The sequence below is a fragment of the Candoia aspera genome, chromosome 7 (genome assembly GCF_035149785.1).
Source record: "Candoia aspera isolate rCanAsp1 chromosome 7, rCanAsp1.hap2, whole genome shotgun sequence".
Taxonomy (NCBI): Eukaryota; Metazoa; Chordata; class Lepidosauria; order Squamata; family Boidae; genus Candoia; species Candoia aspera.
In genome coordinates, this window is record NC_086159.1 from 3,316,462 (window position 1) to 3,322,518 (window position 6,057).

The window sequence follows — 6,057 nt, forward strand, 5'->3', positions numbered from 1 at the left end:
TATACAGCGCCAGGTGCTGAGAACTGGAGGCGGAGTCCCATTCCCACTGCAGCTAGATTTTAACCCCTGCCACCCCAAAGGGCCCCTACGGGGAGTGATGCATGTTGAGCAGCCTGGGCTCTATTAAGGAAATAATAATAATAATAATAATAATAATAATAATAATAATAATAATAATAATAATAGGAGGAGGAGGGGGGGGCAAAAATAAGCAGCAAGTCCTCCCAAATTTGAAGGAAGCTAAGGAACAAAACCCAGAGATCTCTATCTTGGATTTTCAAGGCAGAACTTTGCAGCAGTTAACTCTCTGGAAGGATAGCAAAGCAGCCGATGGCTCACAGGGGCCGGGCTGTGTAAGAGGATCCCTCCGAGGACAAGAATTTTAAAGGGTTGGAAAAACAAAACCTTCCTCAAAAGAAGCGGAGGGGGTTTTCTTCAGCCAGCCAGCCCACCCCCCATTTTCATTTCGCGGCATGACATGTCAGGCTTCACAAAAACTGAGCTTCCTGCAAATCAGGCCACACACGAAAGAGTCCTTATCAAGGGAAGGATGGACTGAAAGCAAACAGATGACCTGCGTTTTGGGGTGTGGGGGATGAACTTGCTGCCTGACTCCCTTTTGGACCCTCAATTTTATATGGATAATAAACTCGGACACTGTATCATTCTAGCAGTGGCTGGCTAGAAAAATCTAGCAAACTTGCTAAGAATAATTTTTTCCCCCCAGATCTCTGAGAAGCTCTAGCTTTTTCAGTCTGGGATGGTGAGAGAAATGTTCTTACCAGAAGAAAGTTGCAGTCAGGACTAGGTGGACAAGAAAAACCAAAAAAACAAAATCAACCACTGTGATTAAAGATCCTTTCAGACCCACATATTGATGGTTCAGTTTCCAACAGCTTTAAATGCCAATTCTGGAATCTCATATACCAAGGCATTTGAAGAAAGAAGCAGTCTTATGCGAGTCATTACAATAAATGAGGCCCTTTAACATTAAGGCAGGTCATCATTCCAAGCAGATGTCTCCTTCATTCACATCAATTGAGCAGACTAGCTTTTAGAAAACAAAACAAAACAAAATATTTTCTCCCCGCTCCCCATCAAATAGCTGCACAAAGGTTCAGAATCTCCTGTGCTTTTTGCCAGAGGCGTGTGAGGTTAGCCGGAAACTTTTAGAAGTTGAATTTTTTTTCTTTTTTCCCTTGGTTTAAAACATAATCACACTCATCTTAAAAATAGTTATACTTATTTAACGCTATAGAGAAACAGAACAACTGAATCTAAAGTGTAATTCAACACCAGCATTACATTCCTTCATCCGAGCAAATTATCTGTGTATCATGATATGGCTATATAGTTGCAGGGAACATTATGTAATTTCAAAATGTATGCTGAAAGTAACACTATTTTTTTTTACTAGCAATAAAAACCTTGCCGAATATTCTGATTGTTTCAATCTAGCCCTGTAATCTTTTGTTTTAACGTGACATTCCTATGTTTGACACGGTGTCACTGGGATGCCTAAATCCGAAATTATGCAGCTGCAATAGCCAATCAGATGAAAGCAGTGAGGGCCAAAGATGCTGGAGGTATCTTCAAGACCATCAGAAAACTATAGAAATAACTTTGAATCAACCAACCAATTAAAAATAAAATCCCTTTAGTCTCAGCTCAAAGAACAAAAATTGATGCACCCCGACAGACATGATTCGGTGCTTGCACAGGGGACCTTTCACACGCACAACCATATACACTTACTTGTACGGACGGACGTAGAGAATTTCTGTATCTGACACAATTGGCTAAATTAGCTGAAATACTTGGCAAATTCATGCAGCAATGGAGCCTTGACACTATTAGGAGCTTCTCTATGCCTCTTTCATTCTACTCAGCTTTCTTCTAAAACTCTCACCCCCTTATTGAAAAAATGAGTCTACATTATACTTTCCCAGCTGCCGTTACCAACCTGCCTTCTCCCTACAAGTTATTTACTTATACAGTATCATCAAGCAATCCATCAGTGGTTCCGTGTAACAATTTAAGCCCAAAGGATGGGTCAGTTGCTGCTTCATGGAGGGTGCAGTAGGGATGTTGACAAAATGAGGACCAACTATGGGAGGAGAAGGGAAGAAGGATCAAGAGTAATGAAATAATTGAAATATTTACAAGGGCATCGTTTCCAAAGGAGCTGAGGATATTGGGTTAAACCCAAAACTTTATAAGAGAAGGTCAGTTTGGCTGGGAATTCAGTACTGTCTTAACTATGGAGATATGGACCCAACCAGAGTCTACATTATTGCCATAGTAAACTTTTTGTAACCAATGAGTTCTGATGGTTAATATACAAGACAGACAGACAGACAGACAGACAGACAGACAGAGCATGCAGTTTTCTTGGCAACATTTTTGGAAGTGGTTTGCCCTTGCCTCTTTAAGGAGGAGAGAGAGGGACTGGCCCAAGGTCCCCCAGCTGGCTTTGTGCCTAAGGCAGGACTAGAACTCACAGTCTCCCAGTTTCTAGCTGGGTGCCTTTACCCCTTACACCAAACTGGGTCTCCAATGGCTAATATACAAATAACAAAAAGTGATCCCTGGGTTCACGTTGTCCTCTAAAGACCTTTGCATGTTTGGACCTAGGAGCAGAAATGGGTTTATCTCATCACAGCAGTCAATAAGTATATTAACTTGAACCAAGTCCTGCTTCAGATCTTAGCACTTAACATATACAAGGGGATATTTGATGACGTAGAGCACTGGGAACAAGGCTTATGTGGACCCCTACATCCTTGGCTTTGCATGAGCAGGTGGGATGTTGTCTATAGCGGTCCATGGTATTCTAGCAAACCAGCATAATTCAGTCCTACCTAAAGCCTAGATGGATCCCAGTGCAATGGAATAAGCTTCCAAGAATGATCTCCCCCAGCTTGGAGGTGCTCATACAATGATTTGGAATCAGAATGGCCAGACTTCAGGTTGGAGTAGGCTGGCATCAAAATATACGGAGCTGAAGGTACTTTTGCTTGAAGAATTCCATTCCGATTGACAGATCCTGCACTTGCAGATCAGAATTTAATTACCCATACCCTTCACACTTCCTGAATGTTCTGACATAATTGCCAGCTCAAACTATATACCAAGTGCTTTTAAAATGTATCGTTGGAGGAGGGGAACTTTTGAAAAACAAATCTTCTGAGAGAAAAATATAGCTCAGCTGTCTGTGATTTTTTTTTTTTTTTTGGTATATGTGCTCAGAGTTTTCAAAAAAGAAAATATAATGGATGAAAGAGGAGCGGAGCAGAACACAGGAAAGGACGTGGAACAGAGGTAGGCTGATTCCTTCATTCATACCAAGGAAAAGTGGATAAATATCAACCTCCAGGCTTCAGGAGGCTGTTGGCATAGTGCCTTCTGGGGGGGGGGGGCTCTCAATATGTGGGATCAACACCACCAATGGGCAACCATATTTATTTTCCATCATGCCCTCCTTCTTGCATCAGTTCTTTACATCAGGGTTCCTCAATCTTGGCAACTCTAAGCTGTGCGGACTTCAACTCCCAGAATTTCAGTCTTGGGTATATCTATTACTGCATTATTCATATTAAAATCATGGGATTATAGAGTTGGAAGGCACCCTAGAGGTCTTCAAGTCCAGCCCCCTGCTCAGTGGAAGATCCATTAGAGCAGGGTTCCTCAACCGTGGCGACTCTGGGCGGACTTCAACTCCCAGAATTCAGGTTGAGGAACCCTACTTTACAATGCTGGAGGTTTAAATGGTTGATGCCCACCTGTGCTGGTTCTAGTAAGGGCTCCAGAAGCTGTCTGGGAATACCATCTCCATTCTTTCATCCCCACTGGTTGTACTGAGTAGGAATGAAGACATTCAGCCTATCTGGGGAACACCAGGGGGGAAAGGTAGGTTGGACTACTGGAGGACAACCTTAGCTATATTATGGGAATGTCTATGTGAGGGAGGTATCCCTGGTGCAGGAAGGGAGAACAGGTGACCTCCCCCTGTTGCAGATTCAGAAAGCATCAGCCAGGCTGCCAGGTGCTATAGCTCAGGAAGAACAGGAGGGCTACATGTTGCCCTGTTCTGTCCTAAACCAATTATTGATTTTTGGACATACGGAAGGCTGCACTTGGAGCAGTCCAAAGTTCCAAGAATAACCATCATTAACACCAAGACAGTACGGCTTCATTATCCAAGCTGGCTTTGAAAAATATGTCTAAACATTGGTGACAACTTTCCCTCCTAAAATCTTAGACCTTTATCTACCTCCTGTGGTCCTTTAGTGCTTCCACTTCCAACAGAAGAGAAGGAGACTATTTTTACTAAAAGCTCACAGTCTCCCTCACACACAATGCTCCTCATAGGCTAGATCAAAAATCCCAAGGGTTCTACGGTCAAATTTATACGTTTGCCCGTGGTCCTATTTCTGAATCTTTTATTGGGGAGATGACTTCATACACATCTCTGTGCTTGCCATTTCAGTTTATAACTACCATGCTTCCTGCTTATTAATCTCTCGTAATGATTTTGGTGGGCTTGTCTAAAACAAATCAGTTAACACGTATTAGGAGCATCATGAGAGGCCTGCAGACCACATGCTATTTGTGTGCAGTCCTTTGTGGTTGAGATCCATGGATCAGTGGGAAGAATTTTAAGGCATAACTGTATGGTCAGCAGGAGGAGTTTGATACTGCTGACCAACTGTGACCTTCCTTTGGCCTCAACAGGTGATCAGTGTGATCAGAGTTTATTACCCTGATTATATGACAAGAGATCCATGCCCCTTAGGCTACTATGAGACTACTGCTGATTCCCCCAGGGAGGTATTAAGCTTTCTCCAAAAATCATTTGGAACTATAGCTCACACAATCCTTTGACATTGGAAAGGGCTGGTGCGAATTGATGTCCAAACTTCATAGAATCCAAAGTAATTTGTGTATGTGTATGAGTGCCTTTGAGTCAGTGCTGACTCCTGATAGTCGCAGGGACGAGTCCCTGCAGTTTTCTTAGCAAGATTGCAGAAGTGGTTTGCCATTGCCTGCTTCCCAGGGCTGAGAGAGAGGGACTGGCCCAAGGTCCCCCAGCTGGCTTTGTGGCTAGAACTCACCGTCTCCTGGCTTCTAGCCTGATGCCTTCACCATGACACCAAATTGGCTCTCTAAAGTAATGTTACACTGGGGATATTTTAAGAAACTCTGCTCAGTTCTTTCTTTTGAATTGCACTAGTCTGCTTTGAGCTAATTTTGTGTCTCTGAGTTCAAGGAGGATGCCTGCAAGGCAACACCACTGAAATTTGGTCAGCATCACTGAACATCGTAGAAAGAAAGCACTTCTTATTTTTTAAAAAGTTATTTGCAATAGATAGGTGTGATGAGAAGTAGGAATAACCTTGATGAACAGGAGGAAGAGACGCAGACAAGGCAATGGTCAGATAAGAGAAATCTGAGTCCGGGCCAGAACTGTAATCTGAGAAAGCATCTCAGATTTGACCCTCCTAGTTCTCACGAAGATAAAGGGAGGGATGGGGAAGCATATTCAGACTTGCAAAATTCTGTTACTATAACCTTACAATAAAAGTAGTAGTAGCTTTCATAACTCTGGTTTTCTAGTCTGGCCTACCTTGAAGGGCTGACAGATCTGGGCTGCAAAAATCATAGAAAACTCTTCTTGGTTGCCACTAGAGAGTTATCCAGATTTTTTCATCAGAGGTGGTACCTTTATTGTTCTATTGCACTAAAAACAGCAGGGTGGGCTGGAAAGGGATTGAGACAGAACAAAAGATTGACAGTAGTTTTAGGTACCACCTGCCAATCAAAATATCTGCATGCTCAAAAGAACTCCAACATCTATCTGTCTGAAAATTGACTGGGCTTTTCCCAAGAGTAGGAAACTAACATCTGAGCTGCAAAAATCCAGACAACCACTAGGGGCAGAGATACAGACAGCTTTAACTCTGCTGCTATCTAGTGGTCATTTCAATTTCTGCAGCTCAGATTAGCTAGTCCTACAGTAAAGTACTTGAAAATCTCATTGGATAATGCTTAAAACCA